Genomic DNA, 16,691 nt, shown 5'->3' with positions numbered 1-16,691 from the left:
AGCGCTGCAAGGCTGCAGTGCTAACCACTGAGCTACCGTGTGGCCCCTTTTATTTTTTATTTTATGTTGATATTTTAAAGGGGTTGGCCACTTTCATACCAATATTGACAAACAAACGTACAATAAAAAGATATACAATTTTCCGATATCCTTTCTGTATCACTTCCTCACAGTTTTCTAGATCTCTGCTTGCTGTCATTCATTCTGTTACTTCTAGACAATAAATTGAATTGCAGGCTGCATGCTGAAGCAGGAACGGGGCCAGAACGCTGTTCTTTTGCGTCAATTACAGTTGCTCAGGTCTGCCGTGACGTGATTGCTTTGGTCTTCATCTACGGAGTCACAGCTTGGAGAAGCAATGCAAGGACTATGGAAATTAAAAAGATTGATACATTGATTAAAAGGGCTAGCTCTGTGGAGAGTCGTCAGCTCTATTGCTAGGAAGTCTGTTTGCAGTAGATGATTTTAAGGAAACTCAAAGCCATTATAGGCAATCTTTCATACCTTCTTAACCAAGTCTCATTCAGCCAACAGAGTTCCTTCAGCAAAAGATTGATACAGTTACACTGTGGATGGGAAAGGTTCAGAAGGTCATTTCATTTTTTTAACAACTCTGTAAATATCTATGGGTCCTCCTAGAAGGTGGTGGTCTATTATTCTACTGTTTATTATATTGTTACTCTATATAAGTGTTTCCCAAACTATTTGAGTCGAGGAGCACGAGGAGCACTATTCAGGACAGAAATTCTGTAGGGAGCACTTCACATATTTTACTTAAATGTACTTTACCTACATAGGTGCCAAAGCTAACGAGCGATATTAACAATGGGGGAGGGGGAGATTTCTAACGAATTGATATTAGATATTACATTTTCTATTAACTTTATTGAAATTTTTTCTTTTTCAGTCACAGTTAAAAAATAAGGAACTTAACTACATAAAACGAAAAGTCGTATCACCCAAATCTGGTTTTGGATCATCACAACATCCATATTTTAACTTTTTAACATAATATTTGAACATACCTGTTGGATGTTGAAGCCGCTACTCCTATTGGAAGGTCTGTGTCACGCTGGGTTCACACCAGCGTTCGGTATCCGTACTTAGGTTTCCGTCTTCTGCCGGCAGAAGACGGAAACCTGTCAGACCGGGTCCGGCCGTAAGCAGCGGTGAGCGTTTTGTGCTCTCCGCAGTGAAACCGTTTTTTTTAAAACCGGACACAAAGTCCTGCATGTCTGACTTTGTGTCCGGTTAAAAAAAAAAACGGTTTCGTCGCGAGGAGCATAAAACGCTCACGGGCGCTCACGGCCGACACTTTTCAAACCCATTCAAATGAATGGGTTTAAAAAATGCCTGCAGGTTTCCGTCTCCTGCCCAGTTTCAGGCAGGAAACGAAAACCTGCATAACGGACTCCTCGGGCGCAGATGTGAACGAGCCCTCAGTGTTATTAACTGCTTTTCTGAAGGATCTAATCTTCAACTAGCGATCCATTGCTGAACAACTAAATTAGGAATGTTTTTCAAATAACATGTGGCGAATAACTGCAAATACTGCGCGAACTAAACTGACACAGCAAGGATCAAGTGACTGCACAATACGAGCATGAAAGATGACTAAAGTACTTCTGTCCGTAGGTACAGTTTGTTCGGTGAATATTCAAGACCGGCGTATTAAGCCAGAAAGGGCGGTCTGGAAGTGCCGTCCGACTGTGAAGCGTTAATCCGCCAGCATCGTATATTCCACAAACAGACCGTAATGCCGCGCCAGTAGAATATTAGGAGTGCATGTGAACCAGTATTTTAATTTTGAAACCCTTCACATTTATCCATTTTTTATTGTTAACCATTTATTATCGCCATATCGCGGAGCACCTGTAGAAACGCTGCTCTATATGATTATGTTATGTATTTGTATTGCCCTAATGTTCTATTGTTTAGGACCAATATGTTCTACACTGAACCATTGAATAACCAATGTCTGAATTAGATCAATAATGTATTTTATTCTATTCATTTATGAAAAATAGGAATTTGTTGGAAATTTGGAAAAATTGTCAATTATCAAAATATTATCTATCATATCTCTGCTCTAAATTGGCATCATCATTTTTACTGAGCTTTGTTTCACTTTTTTTAAAATAAATATTCTTTTAGTCCTAAAGAGAACTTGAAGCTTAGGGTCAGTTCACACGTGAAAACCGCCTAGCTTATTTGTGCGAGGTAAAAAACCTCGGGGAGTTTTTTTGACGCTGTTTTTTGCATTCCACGCGGTTTTTGACGAGGTTTTTGACGCGGTTTTCGCTAGGTTTTTTTTTTCCTATATGTGCTATAGAAACTGCAGGCGAAAACCGCGCGGTTTTTTGCAAAAAACCGCGCGGTTTTGTGTGCAAAAAACTGCGCGGTTTTTTACCGCGCGGTTTTCGCCTCCCATTCACTTCTATGCAATTCTTCAGGCGTTTTCCGCCTGAAGAAAGGTCATGTCGCTTCTTCAGGCGGAAAACGCTAGGAGGAAAAAAAAAGCTAGTGGTCTACATAGACCACCATGTTAAAGGAGAGGTTTTTGAAGCGAATTCCGCTGTCAAAAACCTCCCCTTTGCCCACGTGTGAACTAGCCCTTAGAAATACTGCAATGTAATAGCTAGCAGTCAGTGTTTAGTGAAGTGGACACTGCAGTTAAGTCAGTTGTTCTGATCTGTCATAGGATTAGAGCAAAGGACTGAAAATGACTGATGCAGACAGAGCACTTTCCATCTGTATCTGTCTTCATTCTCTGCAATGGTAAAAAAGGCAAAAGCTTTCTTTCATCTTGTTTTCTGTTATTTTAAACAGACGATAAAGACGAGTATGTGAGTATACTTTTATACAGTTTAAAAAATTTAAACTCATCACTGCCTATAGGTATATAAGAAGAATATGCAAATCTGTCTCCCAAGATGTAAACAGGGAGACAGTGCCTCTGTTATGCCGCCCTCTATTGGGAAGCACCCTGAACATCATGCCCGACTATCCCAGAAAGCTTTCTTTACTGCATAATGCGGGGTTATAATCAAATCAATTGCTTAGCTAAGGACGGCACCGTTTGTTATTTAATTACTTATAGGTATATAAGTAATTAAATGTTACTTATTCAAAATGCACACTCTAGTTTGCTTTATACAATGTACAGTACAATTGCACTATAGTGTTTGGTGCATTCTTTGTGTAATGCTGTCAGGTTCTTGTACAGAGCTGCAGTGTGTCGGTGTCACTGTGTCACTCACGGCACAGTAATACACAGCTGTGTCTTCCCCCTTCACACTCCTTATAAGAAGCTGAGTAGTCAGAGAGCTTCTGTCCATAGTCATTGAGTATCTGGAGTGCAGGTTATTAGCTTTCGTCACTCCATAATCACAGATCTGTAGTCCGAGACCAGGGATGTGCTTGTACCAGATCAGAAGCTGGTAATTTGATATTTTGTGAGTACAATTCAGGGTGACATCTTGGTCTTCTGTTATGTGAAGATCAGGATCCTGTAAAACCTGAGAATCTGACTGCACATCTGGAAAAGACAATAAATATCAATAAACATAAGTACAACAAATGATACAATGAATATCAGTTCTTAAATTATGTGTTATGTTATTATTTGGACTCATTTTATGTAGTATTTAGTAAAGCAGACAACTTATTTTTGTAATAATATTATGTGTCATTACTAGTAAATAGTGATAAAAGCCATCCTCACCTATAATAAGAGTAAGTAGTAAGAGACCTGGAAGGATTGTTCTGCTATACGTCCACATCATGTAGTACTGTGTATACCGCACCTTGTATCATCAGGTGTCTGAGCACTGTGTGGGTGAGATGTGACATATAGCACAGACCACACCTCGTGTCACATGGCAAACTCCCAGCATCTTATACAACTGATTCTCTTCTTCAAATGGATATATAAATGTGTAAGAGAGTGTTTGTGGTAGTGCATCGTAAATCATGAACTGTGTACTACACTACGATTGGTCTTGTGAAATCAAACTAGTACTGGTTCTAGAAATGTTATGTGATGTCTTATACACTTGGATATTGTGTGTGATGTAACCTCTTTATTCTGCAGTTATTGCAGATTAGTAAATGTATACTTGCACTGGTGGACATGTGAGTGGTTTCCTCATCACTGCGTATGCTTGAGTAATGTGGTGTATGGCTGTGTTGTGCTGGGGTCTGCTTATGGGCATATTCACATGGCGAAAACCTTTTCCACCGTGTGACGTCTCTGCGCGGCTAGCGCAATGGGATTCCGATGCTGTGCATTGGCATCCAGTCGCGGCATCCCCCTCCTGATTAGGCCTGAATGAATGGGCCTAAACAAGAGGGTGTCTTGAGCTGTAGCTGACTAGGCCTCAGAATCTGTGGAAAGATAGGGCATGTCGCTTATGTTTCCCACTAGCGGGAAAAAAAGGGAGGGGCTCCTATTGAAACGAATGGGAGACATTTTTGGTAGGTGGATTTTGAAGCGGATTTTGAAGGGTTTTCTGGACAAAAATAAAACTAAAACAAAAACAAACAAACAAAAACCGTCTGTTAGTGTTTTAATGGGTTTATAAACCCATATACCTTTTGCTGTGTTTTCAGTGATTTCTGGGTGTGTGGAAACTCCTAGTATCTTCTGCATTTCTTTACTTACAGCTTCCTGCTATGCCTGAGAATTTTGATGCAATTGTTCCATCAGTTGGACTAAAGGAAATGAAGTGGCTGTGATAGACTACACAACAATGATGGAGAGTGCTGCAACACTGTGCTGGTGGAGGGGTGTTGGATTCAGTGAGTATACCTTGCTCAACTGATGATTCTTTGGGGTATTGTAATGTTCCGGTACTGCTCGTTCAATTCCCTTTAATAGTCCTTGCAGACCGAGATGGTATGGACATTTCCATATAAGGTAAAGAGGTTCCTTCCCCTTCATTCCTTCTATATATTTACCCGTGTTTCTATTTCACCATAGCCAGCACACATAGGAATCCATTAATGCGCCATCTTGTGGATGTTTTGTGAACTACTCCTGCCTATACTTGCCATTGTAATTTGAGTTGCCAATGTAAAGGAGTGTCCAGTATGATCAGGTGACCTTCAGGACCAATCAAGCTCCCTTGACTGGCCTGGAGGAGGAGGAGTTACAGCCCTCTTGATAGGGGGTTGGGAACCCTTTGTCTTGGTCTTTTGTGTGGAGCTAGCTAGACACATGTGGAGCTGAAAATGGCAGCCAAGTCTTAGGGCACTCCAAACAGAGATGTCTTCTCCTCTGTACTCAAGATCCTTCTCATAGAGCATTTTCCTCTGAATTTCCAAGCCTACAAGCACTAAAGTTTACGGACCTGGTTATCCATACATCTGGGACCTCTACACATATCCCTCTATTCAAGTAAGTCTTTGGGACAAATCTATATTTAAGAAACCCATAGCTAGTCTGGCAGAATTTGAGGGTCTCCCGCTGTCGACAACTCTATTTCCTCTCCTACATACGTGTACCCAGTTTGTTGAGGACTAACCCCCTGGATACAGGCCATCTTTACAAGTATATACAAGTTTAACTACCCAAGCAACTACTAATTAAACTATCCAAAGCATTCCTGCTCCAAGCTCCATCACCTGCTTGACTGGACACTCCTACAAAGATCGCTGTATTTTATGTGAAGAATTACTCCATATGTACATTTGTATTACCTTGTCCTGCTAGTAAAAGAGCAACGGCTACCTCCGAGACCTGGTTGTCTGTTGTCATTGTCGGGTACCACGTGGGAGTGGGTAGTCGGGGACATCAAAAAGAAGTTTTTGTGCACATTTGGGACCCAGGGACCCCCTAAAAGCTGGCCACATCTGATATATTACCCGTGATACCAGCCCTGGCCCTCCTGAGTGTTACAGTATAATACCACTTCCTGCGGGACTGTTTAGGGACTGCCATTAACCAATGGTGTCCTGGCACATCAGGGAATTTCTGGAGAGAGACTGTACTGTGGGTTCCTGTTGGTGAACAGAGACTGTGGAGTGCCAGGCCTATCTTGTATAAGTGGCCACAACAAAATGGCCGCGCGCATTTGCAGACGGCTCTGCTCTGCAAAGTCCACTGCGCATGCGTAGAAGTTTGACCCCAGCACCAAAAGAAGACACGGGGAGTGGCTGTTCCAGAAGAAGATAGAGCAGACTCTGGAGATTTCTCTCGCAGCATTGGGGACACTCCCAGTGCTGTTTGAGTGCTGGGGACCGCCCAGCACTCAATGGGATTTCTACCGAACAGTGCGGAGAAGACATCTAAAGGTAGGAGAAGAATAGCCTTTCTTAAGGCTATTCCTATGTGTTAGTCAGAAAAAAACCCCATCCTTTTAAATACCCATGTTGTGAGTACTGCAGCAATTGTCCTATTCTATGTGTGTTAAGAGTTTCACTGCAAAATCTAAAACAGTATTAAAGTCTATTGTGACATTATGCATGCAACATTGAAAATACCTAACTGGGCTGATTTATATGGCAGAGAGATGACGCCTAGATATTTACTTCATGTACTGTTTGTGTTATATATTTTTATAACTTTCACAGATTTTTCCTTATATTCTAAATCATCTTTCTATACTACACATACATTTTTTTTAAAAACTAAAATTTGATTGGTAGTTCTTCTAAACCCCATGTTATTCAGAAATGCAAACATTTTATTGTACATGTAACACATTTTCATTTAAGTGGAAGATCGCCATCTAGTGTTTGTGTTATTAAAAATACATATACTAAAAATCACATTAAAAAGTTACAGGTTTAAAACTTAAACCTTTAAACCTGTTTAAAAAAATTTCTTTTGCAAAGTGTTGGATTTTATTTTTTTAAGGGGTTTAAAAGGGGTAAAAGAAAATATATAAATGGTATCCCCAGAATTTTTCCAAAACATTGAAAACAGATGACATGTCATTTTGGCTGCACAGTGAATGTCGTAAAAATGAAAACCGGAAGAAAGTCGCACAAACACAGTTTTTCTCCTTTACCACCCCATTCCGAATTTTTTCCAGCTTCCCAGTACATCATATGGAATATTAAATGGTACCATAACAAAGCACATGTGTCTGCAAATATTACCCCTTTTCCGACATCCGCCGTACTAGTACGGCATATGCGGGGTGTGTAACTATGGCGACCGCCCGGGAGCTGGGCGGCCGCCATAGGCGCCGGGTGTCTACTGCTTTACGCATTAACTTTTCTGGCACTTCGGTCAAAGCTGACTGAGGCGCCATTTTCCCGGCAGCACGTGGGCGCCGCCATTTTCCTGGTGATCGCCGGCACCCGGAGTAAGCTCTGGGGCCAATGTCACGTTACTATGACAGCCGGGAGCCTTGTGAAGGCTCCCCGACTTGTCATTATATAACTTCTATTGCAGGCGAAGTCCCGGTATTTTGCAATGCATTGCAATGCATTAGCATTATAATGCATGCATTAGTCATTAAGTGGTTCAAGACTCCTAGGGGGTCTAATACATGCAAAAAAAAAATATATATATATATATATATATATATATATATATATATATTTTTTTTTTTTTTTTAAAAAAGTATTAAAAATTCAAATTACCTCCCTTTCCCTAGAACACATATAAAAGTAGTTAAATGCTATGAAATACATACATGTTACGTATCCCCGTGTCCGAAATTGCCCGCTCTACAAATCTATAAAAATATTTTTCCTGTTCGGTAAATGCTGTAGCGGGAAAAATAGTCAAAAGTGGCAAACTGCCGTTTTTTCACTGTTTTGATTCTGATAAAAATTTGAATAAAAAATGATCAAAGCAATAGCATTTCCCGAAAATGGTAGAACTAAAAAGTTCACCCAGCCCCGCAAAAAAGACGCCCTATGCATGCAGAATACGGCGACTTTTAGAAAAAAAATTTTTAACACAGTTTTGGATTTTTTTAAGGGGTTAAAATGTAAATAAAACCATATAAATTTGGTATCCCCGGAATCGTAACAAAACACAGAATACAGGGGACATGTCATTTTGGCTGCACAGTGAACGCCGTAAAACCGAAGCCCATAAGAAAGTTGCAGAAATGCATTTTTTCTTCAAATCCACCCCATTCTGAATTTTTTTCCAGCTTCCCAGTACATTATACAGAGCATCATAAAGAAAAAATTGTCCCGCAAAGATTAAGACCTCATATGGCTCTGGGAGCGGAGAAATAAAAAAGTTATGGGATTTAGAAGGAGGGGAGTAAAAAATGAAAAACGAAAATCAAAAAATGCCATCGGCAGGAAGGTTGAAACTAAGGGCATGGTTCAAACTAAGAGACAATGATACTTGCCTGTATAATGATACATTAAGGAAAATGCCCCTTAAAAACAGAGAGGCAACAGACCACAAAGTGTATCTGAGGTCAGTATGGGACACTACCCTACAATGTGCTATGATGGACATGCTCCAACCCTGCTGGTGATCTGATATCCCTTTCAATGCAACTGGAATTCCGAGGCCCCATTTGAGCAACTATTGTCCAAATGCTCTGACATAGCAGGTCATGAAAGTGTTTGAACCCGGTCGTGCCTCACTTGAGGATGAGTGTCGCTCCGCTTTTAGACTGTTTGAAATTTCCATTACATTTGCACTGTGCAAGGTGGGGTGGAAGATGTCCCCATTCCCTTACTGTAGAGTATACATGCACTTGGATGGTCGTGGTTCTTCACCCTCTTTGATTTTAACTGTTCTTTCAATACTATGCAGCTGAGATTGCTGACTCAGAAATTACAACAGTTGTTCGTTGCCAAAACTTGGTGATCTTGGATCTGACAGAATACAACAGTGCTTCTAAGATTTCTTAGTGGGTGGTATTGGAGTACCTCAGGGGACAGTGTTGGCTCCTTTTCTATTTACTTTTAGAGATGGACGAACCTGAACTACACAATTCAGGTCTGTGCCGAACATCATGGGTTGGGATACACAAACCCGGATTTCAGCACCGAAGTTCGGGTTCGGCTCATCCCTAAATCTGGTTGATTTGACTGCTTAGCATCAACTAGCTTTAAGCCCACAGACATCACAGACAAGCCAGTAAGACTGTAATTGGCAAGATGGGACATGAGACCCCTCAGTATATGAGACAGGGTCACAGATCTCGTCACCATTCCAGCTAGTTAGGCTAGGTAGGAAGAGACTGCAGCTGGAGATAGGGAAAGTGCAGCTAGGTAGTAGGGCAGTGTAGCTAGCAGGGAGAGGATTCGGATATGGTGAGGGACTGGTAGCCTAGAAATAATGTTAGTAAACTTCATGTGTACCCATACCATCTCCTAACGCAGTAACAATAACTGTGTTTGTATACACATACTGTCTTATAGCACAGTGAAAATAACTCTGCGTGTAGACATACTTTGACTCACATGGTGGATGAGTAACTGTCAATACGTCTCCTAGTACTAAGCGATGGGTCCTCCAGTTCAATTTCTGAGTTGGTAAATTGGACTCATGGCCAGAGCTTGGCCTCTATGCCATGGAGGTGCTGGCCTGCCCTGCAGCAAGTGTCCTATCAGAATGTGTGTTCAGCACCGCAGGTGGTGTCATCACCAACAAGAGAATCTGCTTATCCACAGCCAACATGGACATACTTACGTTCATTAAGATGAACAAGGCATGGATCCCACAGGACTTGGTTGTGCCAGCACCTGAGTGAGTGGTTAAAGTGTGGGATACCTCCTCTTCCTCTGCTTCTTCCACTTACACTGTCACATCCACCTCTACCTCTTCCTCCTCCCCTTGGACCTCTGCTAACTATTTCAAAATCATTATTTTATTTATTATTTATTGTGAATACTTATTAAATGTATTAATTTTTTATCAACGTAGATTGTGAGCCCCACATATAGCTCATGATGTACATTTTTCCCTATCAGTATGTTTTTAGAATATGGGATGGAAATCCATGCAAACACGGGGAGAACATACAAACTCCTTGCAGATGGTTTTATGTCCTTGGCGGGATTTGAACACCAGGACTCCAGCGCTGCAAGGCTAACCACTAAGCCACCGTGTGGCCCTATTTGTTTTTTATTTTATGTTGATATTTTAAAGGGGTTGGCCACTTTCAGACCAATATTGACAAACAAACGTACAATAAAAAGATATACAATTTCCCAATATACTTTCTGTATAAATTCCTCACGGTTTTCTAGATCTCTGCTTGCTGTCATTCATTCTGTTACTTCTAGTGGATAAAACACTGACCATGGTCATGTGACTTATGGTCCATGATCATGTGATGAGCACACAGGTGCACAGCTGATTACCAGGCAGATGTCTGATTGCTGTGCTGTGACTATAACGAGCGGCACCTGTGTACTCATCACATGACCATGGACCATAAGTCACATGACCATGGTCAGAGTTTTATCCACTAGAAGTAACAGAAGGAATGACAGCAAGCAGAGATCTAGAAAACTGTGAGGAAGTGATACAGAAAGTATATTGGGAAATTGTATATCTTTTTATTGTACGTTTGTTTGTCAATATTGGTCTGAAAGTGGCCAACCCCTTTAAGTACTTTCCCCACATCATTTTTTGCAGGGCACTTTCCCTGTAATTTTGCAGTCCTCTACCCCTTACTATCCCCATTTTACAGCCATTTTTGGGTAACCAAGTTTGGGTCCCCATTGATTTCAGTCAGGTTCAGGTCACGTTCGGGTACCCGAACCAAACTTTTGGGCAAAGCTTAGCTGAACTTGTTGAACCTGAACTCTGATGGGTTCGCTCAACACTATTTACTATTTATATGTCTAACTTTCAGTATGACTCTGGCTCCTGTTTTCTGCAGAAATTTTTAGGCAATTTGGCTGTGGTAGGTTGTATAATTGATGGTGATGACAAGTAGTATATGGGAGTAGTGAGGGATTTCTCTTGTATGGCGGTGGTCTGATGGTAATGAACTCATACTGAAAATGAGTAAAGCAAAGGAGATGATCATTGATTTTGGTAAAATTGCATCAGATGTAAAATTGTTCAGTATTATGTCCTATACGTCCTTGAGTTTATACCTGGAGAATACATTGAATTGGAGGCTGCATGCTGAAGCAGGAACAGGTACAGGAACGGGGCCAGAACGCTGTTTTTTTACATCAATTACAGTTGCTCAGGTCTGCCGTGACGTGATTGCTTTGGTCTTCATCTACGGTGTCACAGCTTGGAGAAGCAATACAAGCACTATGGACATTAAAAAGATTGATACATTGATTAAAAGGGCTAGCTCTGTGAAGAGTCATCAGCTCTATTGCTAGGAAGTCTGTTTGCTGTATGTGACTTTAAGGAAACTCAAAGCCATTATAGGCAATCTTTCATACCTTCTTAACCAAGTCTCATTCAGCCAACAGAGTTCCTTCAGCAAAAGATTCACTCACTTACCCTGTGGATGGGAAAGGTTCAGAAGGTCATTTAGTTTTTTAACAACTCTGTAAATATCTATGGGTCAACCTAGAAGGTGGTGGTCTAATAGTCTACTGTTTATTATATTGTTACTCTATATAAGTTTTTCCCAAACTTTTTGAGTCGAGGAGCACTATTCAGGACAGAAATTCTGTAGGGAACACTTCACATATTTTACTTAAAACCTACATAGGTGCCTGCCAAAGCTAACGAGCGATATTAACAATGGGGGAGGGAGAGATTTCTAATGAATTGATATTAAATATTACATTTTCTATTAACTTTATTCAAATTTCTTCTTTTTCAGTCACAGTTAAAAAATAAGGAACTTAACTACATAAAACGAAAAGTCGTATCACCCAAATCTGGTTTTGGATCATCATAATATCCATATTTTAACCCCGAACATCATGCCAGACTTTCCCAGAAGTCTTTACTGCATAATGCGGGGTTATAACCAAATCAATTTCTCAGCTACAGACGGCACCGTTTCTGTCTGGTTGGACTTCATCAGCGCAGCCTAGAGAGAATTGATTTGGTTTAAGTGAGAGGCTGAGAGACCAGATTATGGGGATAACATCCATCCTTAGGGAGAGACCACCTTCTCAGGTGTGTGGAGACTTATACAGCCATAGTTGCTCCACTGCAAGGGAACATGGGAAGAATATGCAAATCTGTCTCCCAAGATGTAAACAGGGAGACAGTGCCTCTGTTATGCCGCCCTCTATTGGGAAGCACCCTGAACATCATGCCCGGCTTTCCCAGAAGTCTTTACTGCATAATGCGGGGTTATAACCAAATCAATTTCTCAGCTACGGACGGCACCGTTTCTGTCATTTAATTACTTATAGGTATATAAATAATTAAATGTTACTTATTCAAAATGCATGCTCTAGTTTGCTTTATACAATGTACAGTACAATTGCACTATAGTGTTTGGTGCATTCTTTGTGTAATGCTGTCAGGTTCTTGTACAGAGCTGCAGTGTGTCGGTGTCACTGTGTCACTCACGGCACAGTAATACACAGCTGTGTCTTCCCCCTTCACACTCCTTATAAGAAGCTGGGTAGTCAGAGAGCTTCTGTCCATAGTCATTGAGTATCTTGGATGCAGGTCATTAACTGTGTTCACACCATAAGAGCAGATCTCTAATCCAAGACCAGGAATGTGCTTGTACCAGATCAGTATATTATAATTTGATATTTTGTGAGTACAATTCAGGGTGACATTTTGGTCTTCTGTGGCATGAAGATCGCGATCCTGTAAAACCTGAGATTCTGACTGTACATCTGGAAAACACAATAAACTGTATGAAATTTTATTATTTGTAGTTTTATGTTATCAATATAGCTGTGTCTTAATTCGATATATAGTATACTTTAGATAAAATATATCCTTTACTATTAAACCATAGATATTATGAAACAAAATGTAATATTGCAAGTAAATAGTAATAAAAGCCATCCTCACCTATAATAAGAGTAAGTAGTAAGAGGCCTGGAAGGATTGTTCTGCTATACGTCCACATCATGTAGTACTGTGTATACCGCACCTTGTATCATCAGGAGTCTGAGCACTGTGCGGGGGAGATGTGACATATAGCACAGACCACACCTCGTGTCACATGGCAAACTCTCAGCATCTTATACAACTGATTCTCTTCTTCAGACAGATATATAAATGTGTAAGAGAGTGTTTGTGGTAGTGCATTGTAAATCATGAACTGTACTACACTACGATTGGTCCTGTGAAACCAAACTAGTACTGGTTCTAGAAATGTTATGTGATGTCTTATACACTTGGATATTGTGTGTGATGTAACCTCTTTATTCTGCAGTTATTGCAGATTAGTAAATGTATACTTGCACTGGTGGGCATGTGAGTTGTTTCCTCATCACTGCGTATGCTTGAGTAATGTGGTGTATGGCTGTGTTGTGCTGGGGTCTGCTTCAGGGCATATTCACATGGCGAAAACCTTTTCCACCGTGTGACGTCTCCGCGCGGCTAGCGCAATGGGATTCCAATGCTGTGCATTGGCATCCAGTCACGGCATCCCCCTCCTGATTGGGCCTGAATGAATGGGCCTAAACAAGAGGGTGTCTTGAGCTGTAGCTGACTAGGCCTCAGAATCTGTGGAAAGATAGGGCATGTCGCTTATGTTTCCCACTAGCGGGAAAAAAAGGGAGGGGCTCCTATTGAAATGAATGGGAGACATTTTTGGTAGGTGGATTTTGAAGCGGATTTTGAAGGGTTTTCTGGACAAAAATAAAACTAAAACAAAAACAAACAAACAAAAACCGTCTGTTAGTGTTTTAATGGGTTTATAAACCCATATACCTTTTGCTGTGTTTTCAGTGATTTCTGGGTGTGTGGAAACTCCTAGTATCTTCTGCATTTCTTTACTTACAGCTTCCTGCTATGCCTGAGAATTTTGATGCAATTGTTCCATCAGTTGGACTAAAGGAAATGAAGTGGCTGTGATAGGCTACACAACAATGATGGAGAGTGCTTCAACACTGTGCTGGTGGAGGGGTGTTGGATCCAGTGAGTATACCTTGCTCAACTGATCATTCTTTGGGGTATTGTAATGTCCCGGTACTGCTCGTCCAATTCCCTTTAATAGTCCTTGCAGACCGAGATGGTATGGACATTTGCATATAAGGTAAAGAGGTTCCTTCCCCTTCATTCCTTCTATATATTTACCAGTGTTTCTATTTCACCATAGCCAGCACACATAGGGATCCATTAATGCGCCATCTTGTGGATGTTTTGTGAACTACTCCTGCCTATACTTGCCATTGTAATTTGAGTTGCCAATGTAAAGGAGTGTCCAGTATGATCAGGTGACCTTCAGGACCAATCAAGCTCCCTTGACTGGCCTGGAGGAGGAGGAGTTACAGCCCTCTTGATAGGAGGTTGGGAACCCTTTGTCTTGGTCTTTTGTGTGGAGCTAGCTAGACACATGTGGAGCTGAAAATGGCAGCCAAGTCTTAGGGCACTCCAAACAGAGATGTCTTCTCCTCTGTACTCAAGATCCTTCTCATAGAGCATTTTCCTCTGAATTTCCAAGCCTACAAGCACTAAAGTTTACGGACCTGGTTATCCATACATCTGGGACCTCTACACATATCTCTCTATTCAAGTAAGTCTTTGGGACAAATCTATATTTAAGAAACCCATAGCTAGTCTGGCAGAATTTGAGGGTCTCCCGCTGTCGACAACTCTATTTCCTCTCCTACATACGTGTACCCAGTTTGTTGAGGACTAACCCCCTGGATACAGGCCATCTTTACAAGTATATACAAGTTTAACTACCCAAGCAACTACTAATTAAACTATCCAAAGCATTCCTGCTCCAAGCTCCATCACCTGCTTGACTGGACACTCCTACAAAGATCGCTGTATTGTATGTGAAGAATTACTCCATATGTACATTTGTATTACCTTGTCCTGCTAGTAAAAGAGCAACGGCTACCTCCGAGACCTGGTTGTCTGTTGTCATTGTCGGGTACCACGTGGGAGTGGGTAGTCGGGGACATCAAAAAGAAGTTTTTGTGCACATTTGGGACCCAGGGACCCCCTAAAAGCTGGCCACATCTGATATATTACCCGTGATACCAGCCCTGGCCCTCCTGAGTGTTACAATATAATCCCACTTCCTGCGGGACTGTTTAGGGACTGCCATTAACCAATGGTGTCCTGGCACATCAGGGAATTTCTGGAGAGAGACTGTACTGTGGGTTCCTGTTGGTGAACAGAGACTGTGGAGTGCCAGGCCTATCTTGTATAAGTGGCCACAACAAAATGGCCGCGCGCATTTGCAGACGGCTCTGCTCTGCAAAGTCCACTGCGCATGCGTAGAAGTTTGACCCCAGCACCAAAAGAAGACACGGGGAGTGGCTGTTCCAGAAGAAGATAGAGCAGACTCTGGAGATTTCTCTCGCAGCATTGGGGACACTCCCAGTGCTGTTTGAGTGCTGGGGACCGCCCCCAGTGCTGCAAGAGAACTCATTTGCATACCAAAGAAAAATGGGATTTCTACCGAACAGTGTGGAGAAGACATCTAAAGGTCGGAGAAGAATAGCCTTTCTTAAGGCTATTCCTATGTGTTAGTCAGAAAAAAAAATATGATAGGATCCCTTTAAATACCCATGTTGTGAGTACTGCAGCAATTGTCCTATTCTATGTGTGTTAAGAGTTTCACTGCAAAATCTAAAACAGTATTAAAGTCTATTGTGAAATTATGCATGCAACATTGAAAATACCTAACTGGGCTGATTTATATGGCAGAAAGATGACACCTAGATATTTACTTCATGTACTGTTTGTGTTATATATTTTTATAACTTTCACAGATTTTTCCTTAAATTCTAAATCATCTTTTTATAATACACATAAAAATTTTAAAAAACTAAAATTTGATTGGTAGTTTTTCTAAACCCCATATGTTATTCAGAAATGCAAACATTTTATTGTACGTGTAAGACATTTTCATCTAAGTGGAAGATCGCCATCTAGTGTTTGTGTTATTAAAAATACGTATACTAAAAATCACATTAAAAAGTTACAGGTTTAAGAATATGGCAACTCCAAAAAATTTCTTTTGCAAAGTGTTGGATTTTATTTTTTTAAGGGGTTTAAAAAGGGTAAAAGAAAATATATAAATGGTATCCCCAGAATTTTACCAAAACATTGAAAACAGACGACATGTCATTTTGGCTGCACAGTGAATGTCGTAAAAATTAAAACCGGAAGAAAGTCGCACAAACACAATTTTTCTCAATTTCCACCCCATTCCGAATTTTTTCCAGCTTCCCAGTACATCATATGGAATATTAAATGGTACCATAACAAAGCACATGTGTCTGCAAATATTACCCCTTTTCCGACATCTGCTGTACTAGTACGGCATATGCGGGGTGTGTAACTATGGCAACCGCCCGGGAGTCGGGCGGCCGCCATAGCCGCCGGGTGTCTACTGCTTTACGCAGTAGGCATTAACTCTTCCGGCACCTCAGTCAAAGCTGACTGAGGCGCCATTTTCCCGGTGATCGCCGGCACCCGGAGTAAGCTCTGGGGCCAACGTCACGTTACTATGACAGCCGGGAGCCTTGTGAAGGCTCCCCGACTTGTCATTATATTGCTTCTATTGCAGGCTAAGTCCCAGTATTTTGCAATGCATTAGTGATCAGACCTCCTGGGGTTCAAGAATCCTAGGGGGTCTAATAAATGCAAATACATAAATAAATAAATAAATAATAATTTTTTT

Source organism: Leptodactylus fuscus, chromosome 1 (assembly GCF_031893055.1).
Source record: "Leptodactylus fuscus isolate aLepFus1 chromosome 1, aLepFus1.hap2, whole genome shotgun sequence".
NCBI classification, from domain to species: Eukaryota; Metazoa; Chordata; class Amphibia; order Anura; family Leptodactylidae; genus Leptodactylus; species Leptodactylus fuscus.
This window is presented reverse-complemented; position numbering follows the sequence as displayed.